Genomic DNA, 17,770 nt, shown 5'->3' with positions numbered 1-17,770 from the left:
CAGGGTTCGAGCCTCGAGGTCACGTCCACATCTTGTTATTCTAGGCAAATCACTTAATCTCCCGGTGCCTGAATGTGTAATGTAAATACGGTGCTATGTAAAGCGCTCCAATACCTTCGGGTCGAGTTCGCACTATATAAATATGCAACAACAAAAAAAAAAAATGATCAAGTTCTCAACTAGGTGAGAAATAAATTGTTCAATAACCCCAAGGATCTGTGGGAAGTGCTGCGTGTTACCCGTGTGCCAATGCTAACATTAACCCAGAGCAGGCCCTTGAACAGCAGCATTTACATTAAAATGCTACATTCATCTAGGGGGTAGCTGGAATGAAGAGACTGAGAGGCAGTCCCATCTCATTGCGTTTCAGTCACAGGACCACGCCTCGCTCCGGGTGTTTCAAAGGAACAACTTTCTGACTGCATTAATGTTCTTGCTTCCTTTATTAATTAAAAAAAAAATAATAATAACAAAATCACAAAATCCAACGGCATTACACGTTTGGATACTCACGGGTCCCTGCAGCACTAGTTGTCCTCGGATGTGGTGGAGGAACCCAGATAGACATTTTTATTTGGACATAGTCATGTGACGTTATGACACAGGTCGTCCCTGACCGATTTCAGGCTTCCGAAGGAAACATATTTTCTTAACATGGTTTGTGTATTAAGGAGCTAAAGCCTCCAAACTCGCGTGCAATGGCCAGTGCTTTAAATGGGAAAAAATAAGTGCAGGTACTCATTAATATGATCTAGAGTGGTGAGTGGGCGGGGCTAGGGGCGGGGCTTAGGGCAACATATGACGATACATAATGACTTCTATAGCAGTTGCAGCAACTATGAAAAACACATGAGAAATGTGTTTATGTAACCAAAACAGGTTAACTCATTACACAAAATGAAACCCAAAAAGGATGATATGTTAACAGTTTATCGTTCTGTAATATTTGCTGCTTCTTTATGCCATGCTGTTATGTGGCACAATACTATATGCTCTCAAGCGTGCACACACACGCACACTCTCTATCTCTCCACATTCCCTCTAAAATCTACGGAGTGTCCTGATTCTCTCCCTTTTATCTCCACTTGCCTCTAATCTTCATCCAGCCTATAAACTTCTCACTAGTTCTGCTCCTCTTTTGCTTACTCTCCACAAGTCTTACATTTTCTCCCTGGTTTTTCCGTACTTGTCTCCTGTTCACCCCTCCATGCTGCACTCATCCCCTAAATTTGCCGTCTGGAAAATTAAAGTTAAGAAATGCACCAGATTTGACTTTACAGGAATGTGTGTTAAAATACAATTTCTGAGACGATTCATGATTTCAAAACTCAACCACTTCACATCTTTACATTCATCCCTACTCCTTCCGTCCACAAAGAGAAGCAGCTCCTGTCCTGAACAAAAAGATGAAAAGAAAACCGGCTTTGGCGAAGGCAGAGGATTCTGTTGGGCTGTCACTGCTTTAGAATGGCCAGTGCAATCAGTATCCTGACTGACTGCCCGTCCCAACCCATTTACACACCTGATGGAGAGGGGCGGGGTGATGCTAAAGCACTTTCAGCAGAATAGTGCTCGGGCACATGATCGACAGTGAAGGGTCTGTCTAGACCCTGCACTGTTAGTCACAGCGTGACGCACGGTAAGCCCTCAGCCCCCTGCAGGCTCAGGCCATTCACATGGGCGCTGCTGGAATCTCCAGCAGGGACTCAGCATGAGGCTTGGCGCTCTTACAAGCTCCTGAGAAGCAGAGCGGCATCTGCCCTGTGCTAGAGGAGAACATAGACATTGCAAACATTATTTTCAGCAACCTGTGATGAAACAAGTCTAAAAAGCATGAATGTGTGCATTTATGCCAAAGGATATAGCTAGAATACAAGCTCGATTTAGAGGCGTGACTATCAATAGAAAAGCATGTGCGATTGCGCAGGGGCCTAGAGAGTGAAGGGTCAATTTCAACTGAATTAGTGACTTCTTTATATTACAATAAACAGTGTGTTGGGGAACGTCCTGGGTTGGAATAGGGCCCAAGGAGACCTTTGCTCAATTACCTGTAAAGTAACACCATCCAGTTGCAACTTGGCATTGATGCCTAAAATTTTAGATTATGCAACTCATATTGCAAAGGAGACTTGTGCACAGGAAATTAATCAATCAACGTTTAATAAACTCATTCAGTTTAGTTAATAGTTTCATAACCTAATTAATGAACAGATGGAGGCCGGCTTCAGCGATGAAGCCAACGCCAAAGGTTCGAGCTCTGAAACCGGTCTCCCTCTGTTCACTTGTTTACATAGGTGCATCGGCTATTTTTCTAATTTTAATAAAAGAAGGACAACGGCAAATGAAACTGATCTCTTTGGGGCAGATTTATGACGTCTGGCGCATCTCTGCTAATCAGCAGAGATGCGCCAGAAGAGTTGCGACGCATCTGCCCACCCGTGCGCCCCCATTGATGCGCCACATTTACAATGTGGCGCACCGTGGCACTCGGATGGGCAGTTGCGTGACGCATCTCCTGTCGGAAAGGCGGCGCATTGCTGGAGTTGCGTCGCAAGCGCGACGCAGCTCCAGCAAGGCTCGGGGGTGCCCTATCCCTTACATGCTGCGTCAATCCTTACGCCTGCTTCAAGCAGGCGCAGGGTTTTGACGCGGCATGGCCTTAAAAGTGACTCAGTGAAATCTTGTAGATTTCACTCCGCCACTTTTAGGAGGCGTTCCTGCGCCGGAACGCCCCCCCCTGCTCCAGAACGCCTACATGTGGCGCAGGGCTTTACAACGTGACGCATCTGCCAGATGTGTCACGTTGTAAATACCCCGCAGCATGGCGCAGGATTTGCGCCTCCGCTGCGTCACAAAAGTGATGCAACGGTGGCGTAAATGACGTGCAAGGGGCTCATAAATCTGCCCCTATGTTTATTGAGTGGCGCAGAGCAAGGTATGCCTCATCTGCTAATCTTGTATTTGTCTTCTTAAACAGAAAGTAGTAATTCCTTGGATATCGGCGTGCTAGCATCTTTATGTGTGTATAGGCTATATAAAAGTGTCAATGCACGGGTTGCTTGCTTGAGCCGTCACATAAGCGGTAGAGGAAGCTGGCGTTGTTTTACTCTAGGGCAGCAATTAGATGGAAGGAGCATTTGGCACCTTGCATTAGTAACTATCCTCTCAGACACACAATGTGAAAAACGTTGCAGGCACTTCAAGCAGATATATTTAATGTATATCACCACTGAAAGCTGCTGGTGCTGCCAAGTCTTCATGCTTCTGGGAACTGTAGTACATTTGGGGTAATTGAAGTGGCCCTTTGTGGCTATAGCAGACCAGATTTAGCATCTCTCTATAATCCAATCCAATCCAATCAAACTTTATTTCGGCACACATGGCCATAAAAGCACAGTTAAAATAATAGTTAAAATACAATAGAATATGTACAATTCAAAAAGGTCAATGTTCCTTGTCTTAGAGCAGCTATTCCAGACATCCACCATAATGATGCGCAAGACTTAAAGTGCTTGTGCAGTATACAAAGAGTGGTTAATTCAAAGAGTCACCTTTGCTCCATTATGTGATACATTTAAAATTAGGTGCACATAGAGTAGTATCCGATGAACACATGAGCAATGGCTGACTAAGACATTAGTCATGATGATCCTCCGATTTAATTCTTCTAAACTACTAATCTGTTTTAAAAATAAAATAAAATAGAAATGCTTTAGAAGAAAATATTAAGCCCCCCCAAAGTATGGGTGCAAGACTCACCAAGCCAAAAGTTAAAACATTTGAAAGAAGAACAACATCTACTCCGCCATCATGTTAAGACCCACTCAGCAGCGCAAAAGTTATCTAGTGCAAAAACAGTGAGGGGCCAACAATATATATATATATAACTTTTGGTGTGGGCGAGAGTTGATCATTAAATATTGCTCATTAATTTTGACAAAGACAAAATAAGAACAAATTTAACAATAAAAAGATTTAGACAGAAGGTATTCATCAGTTATTGCCATTCCCATTGACAGTCTTCTTTAAAATGGCTCTACGGGTGCACCACATAGTAAATAAAAAGCGTGAAATGGAGAACACAATGGGCAAGTGGGTATCAAATTTTAGTAGCCTATACACATCGCTGCAATGTCTAGACCCCAGGTTCATACAAAGTTGAAGTAGCCAACAAGACCTTGCCCTCCTATAGCCCTGGCAAAAGAATAACACATGGAGTTCTGTATCGTCTGCATTGTTGCACGCTGGACACTCCCCATTGGAAAAGACCCCCATTTTTTTGTGAATGAGTGTAGCAGAAGGACTCCATGTCTAAATTTTAAATAAAGCTTTTTGGCGAGGAGCGGCTGGATGTCATCCAACACCGCTCCATATAGGACGGCGCTCCTGGCCTGTACTTTATAAATTTCCATCATTGGACTAACCAATTTTTCGGTGCAACTCCTATGTTAATTTTAAGATACCCCCCGTTGTCTGAATTAATTTCAAGCTTGCTTTATTAATTTGGGCACCCTAGTCCATCTTCTCTGTCTGCTTAATTCCCAGATATTCAAAGATGGATACCCTATCCAACAGTCTTCCATCCAGGCGGGGATTTGGGTGAGTGGTGTTACCCACATTAAAGGCCATGTACTTTGTATTTGGAGATTAATCTCCAGACCCCGCTGTTTACAGAAGACACTAAAGTTACCAAGGGTCCTCTGAATTCCCATGGGAGATTTTGCAAGCAAGAGGGTGTCGTCTGCAAACATCAAGGCTGGTATTTTGTGATTCGCAAGCCTAGGGGCATAGATGTTTGTCCCGGCAGTCAATGACTCTATTAAGCCATCTCTTTTTAATACCAATGGGGCACTCACAGTTAATATTGGACCTGGGGAAAAATTAAATGATTCAGACTTAATTCGCATAATTTTATTAAATTCATGGTATGCTTGCAATACAAAATTCCACCATTATGCCACTTTACGTAATTATACACCATTCAAAAGAGAAGCTGTTGTTTGCAGTGCTTTTGCTTTTATACACTATTTTTGTAGTGCAAAATGTGCCTCACGTCCAAAATAAACACAAAGACACAATTTGCACCAAAAGATAGCACGAAAAGACAGTTTTGCAGTTCATGTAATTATATGTAATTTTGCGGAAATTTCACGTAATCAAGAAAAACAAATTATGCAAAATTTGCTCATCCCTTTTTAACCATACCTGTCCTACAAAAAACTGGTATTTCCTCAACAGAGCATAATAACGTTTGAGGTACTTGAGCCTTCAATTCATAACAAAGCAGAGCATATATTTTGTGAACAATGTAAGTGTTTCTTTACATGGTCTCTATTTCAGCTCGGCAAGGATGATTTACGTATTTGAATAACTATAGTTCTTGAAAACAAGGGCTGCATTTTAGTTTATATGCATTACAGTTAGGAGCTAAGCAAGTCAACCACGAATCTGAACTGAGCATCTCCATGACTGAACAAGCCTGTGGTAAAATCTAAAGAGTGTGAATTAGGTCTGAAGGAAACCTATGATTTTTTTTTCTAAATAGACCCGAGATACTGAATTTCTGAGTATTAATTATTTTTCAACTCTTAATTTGATGTAACCTATGCAATCAAGTAATTTAATGGGCCTTTTGCAAACTGTGTCTTTCTTGCACACAGACTTATATTAGGAATCTGACTATGTAGAGAAATTCAATTGCTAAGAAATATGGCCCACAATTCCGGATTCCCACACTTTCAACGATAAAAATGGCACCCCACTTGTGTGGCTGGGTCTATCATCTGTAAAAGCAACAGATGAAAACTGTTGCCACATAAAGTCAATATATGGTCTTCACATGGCCCATGGGTTAGTCTGTTTTGGTCTCAGGTTATAGGTTCAATCCCACTGGTGGAGTACTATTTTATCAGAAGTGTGGGGACGTTGTGTGGTAGAAATCATGTGGATCCCCATTGTAGGACTTGCCCTTTTTGGCTAAAGTTCCCTAAACTTTTTGCTTTCACCCTAGACCGTTTTCCTGACATAGAGTTGCCACTTCACATGCTTTGGATACTTTGCCACTGCTGATCTGTGTCAAAGTACAAGGGTTCCCTATGTAAAGTACAATGGTAATTGGTTGGCCATGATTAGCATGCTTGCTTTACTAGTAAAAGTATCTAGAGATGTGCACTGTGTGTGCAAGGGCTAGTAATGCAAAGGTGCGCAGAGAAGGGAACTCAGGCCTTCGGTGTAGGGCCTGCGCGCAGAGTGCTAAGTTAGCACGTTGTCCTGACAAGTACAACCACTTGTCAGGCCTTACTTTCCCTTTTGCATACACAGTGGGCACCCCTGTGGTAGGTCCTGGGTAACCCCTGGGCAGGGTGCAGTGTAGGTAAAATGCAGGACATATACCGAGGTGTGTGTTATGTCCTGACAGTGAAAAACACTCATTTCGTTTTTCACTGGTGAAAGGCCATTCTGCCCATAGGACAGAATGGGCGAGGCTGGGTGTTGTGTTTGTTATCACAGCTTCCTATAAGTTTAAAATGGAGAGGTGAAGTATGTATGAACTCACAGTGTCATATCACATTTTTCTGTGAACGTGGTTTTGTCACTGTGTGTTCAGAAACCACTCTTTTAGAAAGTGGTTGAGTTTTGTGCTTTACGCATTTCTGTGCGTCTCTGCTGAATATGGATTGACTGTCTGGACCTGAGAGGTGAGAGGAGCTGGGAGAGGTCTTGACCCAGGGAGGGGTTGAGATGGCACCAGGCTGCCTGGCATCTGGAGAGTAGGGGAAGGAGAAGCCCGGGAGGTGAAAAGGCCTGGGCTGGTGCTATAAAGCAATTGACCCATCTCCTGCTGAGTGATTAAGGATCCAGACTCCCAGTGTCAAAGGGAAAAAGATGACACTGGGAGGGAGAAACCCAGAACCGATTTAGGCAGGGGTCACGGACCCCTGAGCACAGCGAACTTCAAAGACATGAAGGGGTATAACTGAGAGAACTGAAACTCCTAGAATTTGGTGTAGTTTTGAATGGCAAAATGGACAGGTGGAGTCTGCAAAGGCATTGACCTCTTTCATGGTCAAAAAGAACCTCTGCCAAGGAAGAAGTTGCTGAAGAGACTGCTGAATAGGACTGACCCTTGCTTCGTGATCTGGGGCTGGCCTGCAGTTTGTAGCTTTTACTAAGGAAGAGACTGAAGGGACATTGCAGTGTGTGGTGTCCCCCCCCTTCTTGAGCAGGACTTTGTGCTGTGTCCTGAGCCCCAAGGGCCCGAGGTGAGCTGGCTCCCTGTTTGGAAACACAAGAACATAAAGGTTTCCGGAGAAGTCCCAAGCAACGCGGTGTGCATGTGCTTTTGCAGCTTGAGACCCTCGTAGGTTGTGCCTTGTGATCATGGGCACAGAGGAGTAAACTGAGTCTTGGAAGCGCAGGGTGCGTGTCGCGGTGCAAGCCGATGTGTAGGTGAAGAGTGCCTGGTCATCGTGTGCACCAGCAGAAGAAGTGAGACTCGGACGTGCAGAATGTGTGTCGCGGTGCAGCCAATGCATTGGTAAAGAGTGCCTGGTCGCTGTGTGCACCGGGAGAAGTGAGACTCGGATGCGCAGAGTCCGTGTCACGGTGCAAGCTGAGGCATTGTTGAAGAGCGCCTGGTCGTTGTGTGCACCGGGAGAAGAAGAGAGTCTCGGACGTGCAGGGTGCGTGTCGCGGTGCAAGCCGAGATGTTGGTGAAGAGGGCCTGTCATCGTGTGCACCGGGAGAAGAGGTGAGACTCGGACACGCAGGGTGCGTTTAACGTTGAAAGCTGAAGCATTGGTGAAGACCCACTGGTCATCGTGTGCACCAGAGAAGAGGCGAGTCTCGGACACGCAGAGTGCGTGTCGTGGTGCAACCCGAGGTGCGGGTGAGGAGTGCCTGGGTAGTGTGTGCATCGAAATCGAAGTAAGTCTCCATAGTGCTGATGGCGGGTCTCGGTGTCAACTGAGACCGCCGGAAGGAGGGCCAGGTCATCGAGCCCTCGGAGTGAAACAGTAGCGACCTGGACCGGCAGCCATGGAGGAGCGGAGCCGCCGGCGCGAGCTCGCCGTGCCCATTGACAGAGTTCTGGATCAAGGCCCAAGTCGCTGAAGGAGGAGAGGAGAGTGGGGTTTCACCCCCCCCAGGTAACGTGGATCACCACCTGGGGTGGGGTGGGGTGCGGGCTCGGAGGGACACTCTCTCGGCCTCTCGCTTTTGTCAGCTGCGCGAGCCTGTTGCTTCGGCTCAGATCGAGGCCTGTGCTGACCCAAGGAGAGGCAGTACTGGGGCTGGAGTGAGAAGCAGTACTTTTGTGTCATCATTGATCCATGTTGGGGGCAACTGTTAATGGAGCACCTAGACTGTCGTATTAAACTTTGCATTATTGCTGCTAACGAACTATCGAACGGTCGTATGACACCTGACCTTATTTGTGCCTGACGAACTACATGCTTGGTGTGCTACGCACTGCGTTATTTTTCCCTTGCAGAGTACATGATCGTAACGTGATTATAACGTGGTGCATTGCATTATGTCTTCATTGCACAGTACATGATTGTAGTGTGATGCATTGCTTTGTTTCTTCCTTGACCAGGGCATGCTGGTAGTGATACATATTGCATTATTCCTTCTGTCGCAAAGTACATGACTGTGGTGCTACGTATGGCATTGTTTCTCTATTGCTTAGTACAGGAGTATATCGTTATGCATTGCAGTATTTAGTTTCTTTTGCAACGTGTGTCATTCTAGCAATACGACCTGCTTAACCTTTTGGAAACGGTTAGAAGTAAGCTTAACTGTCGGTTAGAAGCGGTGGTTGGGATTAGAATCTACCAATCCACTGGAAGGAATACTACCCATTATTATATGTTGGTTTTGTATCGTGTGGTCATATAGTATATCTTCTTATATACACGTTATACTCTTTTTATAAAAACTCGTGTGGAGTCAATTTGTGGTGACATCATTGAGTTGTTGTGAGTGTGGTTGCACATACAGTACACTAGTGCCTTGGAGAAAAGCCTGGCTGCTCATGCCAAGCTACTAGGGGGGTGAGCAGGGCTATCTCAGACAGTGTCCTTACTTAGCCTAATGTTGAAACGAGGGGTCCGGATATCCTACCTGGCAACATCGATGTGGGACAGGGACTCCCGCCTCCAGCATATGGTGGCGGTGGTGAGGGATAAGGGCCCCCACTTCCAACACCCATCGTTTCCAGAACTTTCCCTCAAAGTAAGGAGGAAAATATGTGACTTTAGCTATAATTTGATGTTTGAAAGGAATAATGGGCAAGAAAATATAGCGTTATCCATGCACGCCACAGCACCTTAGATTCCCCTGGGACTCTAGTTTCAGAAATGCCCAGTTTGTATATGGTTCTCTGGTTACTGACTGACATTGAATGTGAATAGTGAGGACACTCACCATGGAAAGTAAGAAGAGATGGTAATTTACTCTGCCGGTTCAAGTATCTAAACTGCACCCCAAAAATCAATATTTCCTCTAACTTGCAACAGGAACTGGGATGCTCTAGGCCACCTTCCAGGTAGTGCACTGTCGGTGTCCCTACTGAGAGTTTTGTTGCCGCTGCACCCGGGTCTCTAATACGGCATGGGCACAAAGGAAAAGGGATTCCCACGTTTGCATGGGGCCATGCCCCCATGCAAGTGAGGGAACAGTCTCTGGTGATAGCACTGGCGCAATATGTGCGTTGCCACTATCTGTATTACAGAAAGGGCCTCACAAGCATTGGCAGTCCCTTCTGTAATACCAAAGTGCACGAGGGGCATGCAAAGCAGGCGCACATGACGTTTGCGCCCCCGGAGCACTTTGTATAATACGGCTCCAGGTGGCCAACTTCAGTGGACTAGTTTGTAAAACATAGGGAACATTTTATAACCTGTCGTCACATCAAAGGTAACTTAAATCTGAGGTTTTTGCCCCTTTTTCATCCTGAACTATTTTAATTATGGCTTTCTGAAGGGTTCAAGTCCATTCACGTTAGGGACCCAATGGATGGCAATATGCAGTTTCAGGGAATCCTAGGGTTCACTGTCTGCTCTGATTTATTATGTTGCTCGTCTCCTTAACAGTTTCTGCAATATACATCCTATCCTCCAATTTCCTGTACCTTCAATCTTCCCTCTGTGTTGCAAAGTTTAAAAGGTACCGCTTTTGACTCAATGGAATTGTTGCCAATGTCTTGGTTTTCAGTGAATTTCTTGTTCCTGGGGCCATTACTTTGATCCTTAAATTAGGGGATTGGGTTATTTCATTATTTGCCGTATCTGCTTAATTTTCTATCCTGATCAGTGTGTCTAGTGACCTTGGCCAAGCTTCACATATAAGGTTTCCTCTCTGCGTCATGTGTCCAATGAAATCGTTCTTCCAATTTTTCAACATGTAGGAGGAATAAGTGATGCTCTTCACTCTTCAGTATTCATGGGGCCCTGTTCATTTACTTGGATAGGACCAAGGGGTTTTGTGTTACAGAGTCCCTTTTCGTAAACCTTTGGACTAATGGTAGTAGTAGAAAACCCTTTATTATTGGTGTGAGCCATTGGTTCTGGTTCACTATATCACTTGCTTATTGATCTCTGGGCAAGGTTCCTTCTGCAGTAGTTCAAGGTCGAACAACTAGGGGCATGGCTGCTTGTTGGGCTGAAGCAAGTGAGATGTTTGTGCATGAAATACCTCCCCTACACTCAAAATCTAGAGGGCTGGAGGAAGGGTTATAGGAAAGGGGAGGTTTTCAAGTAAATAATGGAAGTTGGAAAAAGTGTTTCTTCCTTCTATGTGGTAGAGAGTAATGGTCTTATGGAAGGCATGCCTACTCATTTATGTCAGGAGCACGGGGACGAGGAAGACAAGGGCGCTGAGTAATAAAGACTACTGATATGCAATTGGACCATGAGCCACTTTGCATATATTTTATGAACACAAATTATATTGCTAGTAAGGGAACCTATGGTAATGTTTTGATAAGGCTTGGAGAGAAACATTATGAAACCTGCATTTGATTTCATATCTTGGGAGAAGATGCATCGGGTCATCCTTCCTAGTTATACAATAATGAAAGATGCTAATGATCCCCTCCAGTGAGTCAACTATTTGGCTAGTATACAGAGGGCAACAAAAACCTTCCTCCCCTTCGACTGGCCAAAAACTCAGCAGTGAGAAACGTTAGCACTATCTGAGAAGCAGCACGCAGAGCACCCAATAATGTCACTGATGGTTGTTAAATTCTTCGCTTCGTCACATATATTTTTTTTCCTCCACGCAGAAATTGAGGTTTATATCTCTTCTCCTCCATATCTGGTTAGAAACGGACCAACACCTGAGATCTTTTTAGTGGAAATACCACACTTATATGCCATTCTGTCAATAAAAGCCTCAGAATTATTTCACTCCTCGTGGGTGAAAATGCTAGTTTTATATCTCAACTCAAGAAGCATTCTCCTTTTCCTGTGAGATACGCACTATAGCTCACTAATCAATGTTGGCAACAGAGGAACTACAAATTGATAGCACCACCTTTTTTAAAGGCCAAGTAGAGGTGACCTACCAACAAAGAGTGGAGTCAACATAATGACGGAGTGTCCTCACTTAGAGCTTGGACCGATATCCAGCTAGAGTCAATGAGCTCTTAACCTCTGCCACCTTTGCAGATGACATGCCACCCTATGCAGTGATCTCCGTGCATTCAGAGCAGCTGTTTCTGAAAAACAAATTCCCAAAGTGAGAAATGTGTTTTTGAAAAAAAAAACTGATGGTCCTGACACCTTGGGACTTTTCGCCCAACGAGTGGGAGTCCTTTTTAGATTGTCCTTTTCGGGGCTGTCTGTTTTATTTGTAGTAGTGCCAAAGAGAACAAAAACTGTGTTAGAAAATCTACTCTAAATAGTGCTGAAGGTTGAGGAACTTAAACTGATGGCTTGATGTTCATTGGTCATTCCTAGTGTTTCCACTGGCAGAGCCAGACTCTGCATGATAGTCAATAAATGACTTCCTACATCATGGCATTATAGAGAGACACCTGTCAAACACTAAATAAGGCCACACATCTTTCACTCTGCTTTCCAGTGTACAGAGGTGTCAGCGGTCCTGAATGGCCCCCATACCTTGATTGTGCAAGAAGAACTAAGCACAGTGAATCCTGTTGTTGCATTATGGCTGCTAAAGCTCTGCTCGTACATTAGCCATAGAAATTTGGCTTTCTTAATTTGATACCAGAAATCATGGGAAAATGCACTGCATTGATAAACTAGTTAGAACAATTGTTGTGCAAAGCCTTGCGTCCCAGAGCTCCAGTGTGAGGCAGTGACTCTCAGGTATTCAGAGCTAGCCAACATTCCTGGAAGAGTAATGTCAAGCTATTGAATACATTTCCTCTGTTTCCCGTCCTGAAGAAGGTGGGGCTACCATCACATTTTATCTTAGAATTTCCAAATCATCGTATTTGAGTAGGATCAGAGGCAAGTTCATTTGTATCTCCTGAAACACTGCGGTTTCCACATTGCTAACCGGGGCATTAGAGAGAACCATAGAACTGAGCTTCCTGTGTTCTGTCTACAGATGACTTAATTAAAATCACAGACATAGTTGCTATCATTTTTGAGGATGTAAGATTTTTTGTGATGTTTAGCGTGATTGATTGGTGAATACTGCTGTGGTTATTGAGGAGCCGTGCATGCATTATGGAAGTACGCTTAGAATGGTTCTCTTATTCTCTACCAAATATATTAAACTGGTTTGCTTGAGTCACTGATAAAAACTTTTTTTCAGGATCTTGCTGTTGGTTATTCAGAATCACTTATAGTTATCTGAGTAAAGAGTGGGTGAATTGACATTAGAAGGCTCGTGACTTCGATTTATGTCTTATTCAACGTGATCAGTGCGGCGAACACTCTACTGAATCCACCTGACTCAGAGGCCGCGAAGAAGGGAAAACCTGTTTGCAGTCAATGCCGGGGAGCAAAAAGCTGATGCTAGGAATGTCATCATTTTTTTTCACTGAAGAGAGAGAGAGAAAAGAGCAACACAGTTGCAATCTCTCAAATACTATATTGTCACTGAAGGCAACTGTTGTTTACTATTATCCCAGATGGGTATACAGTTTGCTTAAGATAGGGACCAATATCTGATAAAATGGGTCTTAGACCCTTCGTATGTCCTATTAGTCACTCAAACAGGTGGAATATCCAAGATATTGGAGAAGACGCCTCACTCACTAATAGTGACATGCTTCATCATGGGCGTCTTTCCACACCCAGGTAAGATGGTACTACCTGGGCAGACTCAACCAAAGATGTTCTGGGAGTTCTTATATAAAGTACCAACTGGTTAAGCAGGGAACCAGATACGTGATAAGTTAAAAATACCTACAGGTATACCCCAATGCGAAGCTTTATTTATAGGGTACCCGTGGTATATTTAAAAAAATGGGGAATGGGGTTCTTTTTAAAAAAAAAAAATTCAAATATACCCACTTACTAAAGCCAACATGTTTCGGCCCTCGGTACTAGCCCTATCGGGTCTGGGGCCTTCATCAGGGCTCAAATATCTTAATCTTATTTTTTTATATATATTTCAAAGTCCCTGCCTTGTGTTTGGCAATCAATACAATGCACACAAAAAATGAGGCCTATTGCACTCACCTAAATATATGGAGTGATATCCAGTAGATTTTCTAAAAGATATAAGGGAATATAAACAAATACAAACAATTTTATTCGTGATTGTAATCTGTAGTTACTATAGTGTAATGTTTTTCATACACCTGTGCCATATATACATGTCCACCCGAGTTACGTGATTCATTTGTGCTTAATGTGTTAAGCCACCACGGGATCACTACCAGTGCCACTACCTCAGTGTTATTTTAAGTTCTCTGTGATATTCATCAATACGCTACAGTGCCTAACAACCAAAACGTGTGGGTCAGAGTGATCTCACACAATCACGATAGCCCTATATGCAACCTACTAAATTCACACGGTTTCTAGGAAAACTCCTCTTGAGCATGCTTAGTGGTGCACACACTCGTGGTCTAGATCTATCCCTCACCCAGACTAGAGGTGCCTCTTTTCGTGTCATGCAGAACACACTGATACTTGTATTCTCATATTTTTTATTCTTGTCCTCGCCTACTTGACATCATCCAGTGAATGTGTGTTTTTCTGAAAATTAAATATGCTTTATATATGTATATCTCAAGGTCGATGGAAGAATAAATGGGTATATCAGTGTCTAAATGGATGATTTATTTTTGAAAAATTGATTGTATAACTGACTGATTAAGTGTATCTTAGTGAATACATGGCTTAGTGAGTAATGTTTAAATATGTAAATATCTGTATCAGTCTCTCACTTTGTGTATAAGTGGCTGCCTGGGTTGGTGAGTGGCTACATGAGTGTCAATATAGGTAATCAGTTGGTTTTTTGAGTATCAGTCTGAGTGTCTGATTGTCTGTATGGTTCGGTGGGGGGTATTATGTAGTGCATAGATGCATGAATGAGTGACTCACTGTATGTGTTGAAGACAGCATGTGTGCAGGACTGTATGGGTGGATGAGTGTGTGTATGGTTGTGTTAGTGTGTGAATGACTGTCTCAATAGTGTCTTTATGAGTAACTACATATGTCTTAAACTAGTATATGTGACTATTGGTGTATATAAGTGAGTATATGTGAGAGTGAGAGATTGGAAGAGTTCCTGTATGAATAAGTATGTGTTTCTATAAGTGATTGTTTAAAAGGCTAAGTATGTGTAAGTTTCTTTAGAAGTAAGTGTGGTGGTGTGTGTATAACTGTATAGGCAAGTAAATGGATGTTTGATTCTTTATTAGCATGAGTGACTGTGTGTGAGTAACTATGGATGAGTGGCGTTGTGTAACAGGATGTATAGGTGTATGAGTACATATGATGAGTGAGTACATGTATGAGTGACTGTATAGGTCTGTTGGTGAATGAGTGGATGTGGATGTGGATCTTAGAATTACTGAATAGGTTGTTGTAACTGGTATTGGTATGTCCATTGTTTTGAAAATTTTAGTTTCTATTTTTGAATGTGTGTATCAAAGGTTATATTAGGGTGAGAGGAGGTCTGCCACTCTATCACAAGGATGATGTCATTAGTGATGTCATCAGTGATGTCATTTGAGATGTCATCAGTGATGTCATCAGTGATGTCACTGACCATGTCATGAGTGATGTAATATGTGACGTCATCAGCAGTGCATTGCGGGCGCGCGAGTTATAGTTAGCTGAACTAACTATAACGGGGTAATTTCAATGGTTTTGCACGAGTGAAAAGTCCAGCTAACTATAACGCCCCTGAAACCTGTGGTTTTATCAGTGAATTTCTAAGGTTTTTTAAATGCTAATCCCTAACTATTATGTGCCTGAAACCTATAGTTTTTTCAGTAAATCTCAAAGTTTTTTTTTAACTATGCCTACAGAGATAGGACATGTGAAGAAAGAAGAAAAAACGTACAGAAAGAAAAAAAAGAAATGCAGAAAGAAGCACCAGAAGTCCTTAAAGACGAAGAAAAGTGCAGGAAGAAGGATAACGTGCAGAAAGAACAAACAGAAGAGCAGAAAGAAGCCTTGTTGCAAAATCATCCTGTACCCTCAACTTTTTCAGATGGATACTGGTGGTAACTGAGTCTGACTAACCAGTCCTAGAGCCAGTGCTATGTTAAAAGACACTTAGGATACAGTGAAAACACCTACATACACTAGGGAACACTATGCATTGTGGTCCCCCTGTGATTAGCATGACCTCCTCTGTAAGCCCCTAGTATATTATAGGGTAGGGGGATTAAAACTACCTCTTAAAACGCACCACAGGGCGTGTTTGTACACGTCACCTCAGGCCCCGTCCCCTCCCTTCCCCACTGTGTAAACACGCCCTGTGGCCGTTTTAAGTTGGGAGATTAAGTCCCCTTGAATCCCGAGGGTCCCTAGGGTCCAACTAGCCCACTAGGTACCTCCAGTAAGCGCCACAGAGCTGCGTTGCAGAAAGATGTAAAAAGTGGCACGGCCTGGACCACCTCTCTGCAACGCAGCACAGTGGCGCTTACTGGAGGCACCTGGTGGGTTAGTTAGCCCAAAGGGGCACTCAGGATTGAAGGGGAATTATTTCCCCAACTTAAAACGTGCCATAGGGCGTGTTTGCACACATCACCTCAGGCCCCGTCCCCTCCCTTCACCCTGTGGCCGTTTTAAGTTGGGAGATTAAGTCCCCTTGAATTCTGAGGGTCCCTAGGGGCAAAATAGCCCACTAGGTACGTCCAGTAAGCGCCATTCCAGAGAGGTGTAAAAAGGGGCATGGCATTCACCGCCTCTCTGCAACGCAGCGCAGTGGCGCTTACTGTAAGCACCTGGAGGGCTTGTTGGCCCCCAGGGTCCCTCAGGATTGAAAGGGAATTATTTACCCAATTTAAAACGTGCCACAGGGCGTGTTTGCACACGTCACCTCAGGCCCCGTCCCCTCCCTTCACCACTGTGTAAACGCGCCCAGTAGCCGTTCTAAGTTGAGAGATTAAGTCCCCTTGAATCCTAAGGGTCCCTAGGGTCAAACTAGCCCACTAGGTACCTCCAGTAAGCGCCACAGAGCTGCGTTGTAGAGAGGTGCAAAAAGGGGCGTGGCTTCAGAACACCTGTCTGCAACGCAGCTCCCTGGCGCATACTAGAGATACCTGTTGGGCTAGTTGGCCCTCAGGGACCCTCAGTATTGAAGGGGAATTAATTCCCCAACTTACAACTCACCAGGGGGCTCGTTTGCAGAGTGCTGCAAGGAGGGGGTGTGGCCTCCACCCCGATGCCGGTCTTTTATTTATTTATTTTCTTTAAGAAGGGAGCTGTGTGGCCCCCCCTTCTTTTTCTAATTTATTGGCCCTGAGGACACCAACCCCCAGGTCATGGCCTTTTTTTTTTTAGTATTCTGTAGGAGGGGGTTGCGTTGCCCCCCTCCTCTTATGGCCCCGGGGACCCCATCCCCCGGGGCCGGCCTTTGTGTTTTATTATTTTTTAAAAATATATTTATAGAAACACCTAGGACATGCTGGACAAACCGTACATACCTATCACCATGACGATTTGCGTGATATTCATTACAAGGCGAGTATGCATACAATGAATCCACGTGGAATGTACTACACCGCTAGTGAAGCTCTGATGTGTCTGATGCCCCACCGTGCCTAATCCTGGCGTCCCCGCCGGTGGCTACTCTCCAAGTAGATTTGTCGTTTATCTATACAACAATGGGTAGCTATTGACGGACACATTTAATACACACGCACACCAAGCCATTCAAAGGGGATTCCACAAAAATTCGACCAAACTATGCAAGAAACCCTCCTCATGGTTAATAAACACACATCCACCGCCGGATGTTTAATACTTTTTATTTTACTCTCTGGAAAGGAGATAAACCTCACTTGAGAGTCACAGCGTGCTCCTGGCTGAGCCCAATGCTGTGTTACACCCACCAGTGCCCGCCGAGTGCCACACACCTCTGTGTTGTATTCCACCAGCTAGTGCGTATGCTATGACACTCTCTGGACCATGTGCACTTTAGCACCACCCCGTGAATATGTCATGACACACTTGCCTTCGCATGGGTTATATTGCTCCATCTAACGTGTCTTCCTCGATGCCTATGTTATAACGCACAGCGCTATGCCATACATATTACAATCTGGGATCCATATCTTTGTCACAGTGCATATGCAACGTTACACTTACCAGCACATATTTTATATTAC

Source organism: Triturus cristatus, chromosome 1_2 (genome assembly GCF_964204655.1).
Source record: "Triturus cristatus chromosome 1_2, aTriCri1.1, whole genome shotgun sequence".
Classification (NCBI taxonomy): domain Eukaryota; kingdom Metazoa; phylum Chordata; class Amphibia; order Caudata; family Salamandridae; genus Triturus; species Triturus cristatus.
The sequence above is the reverse complement of the archived record's forward strand: the minus strand, read 5'-3'. Positions refer to the sequence as shown.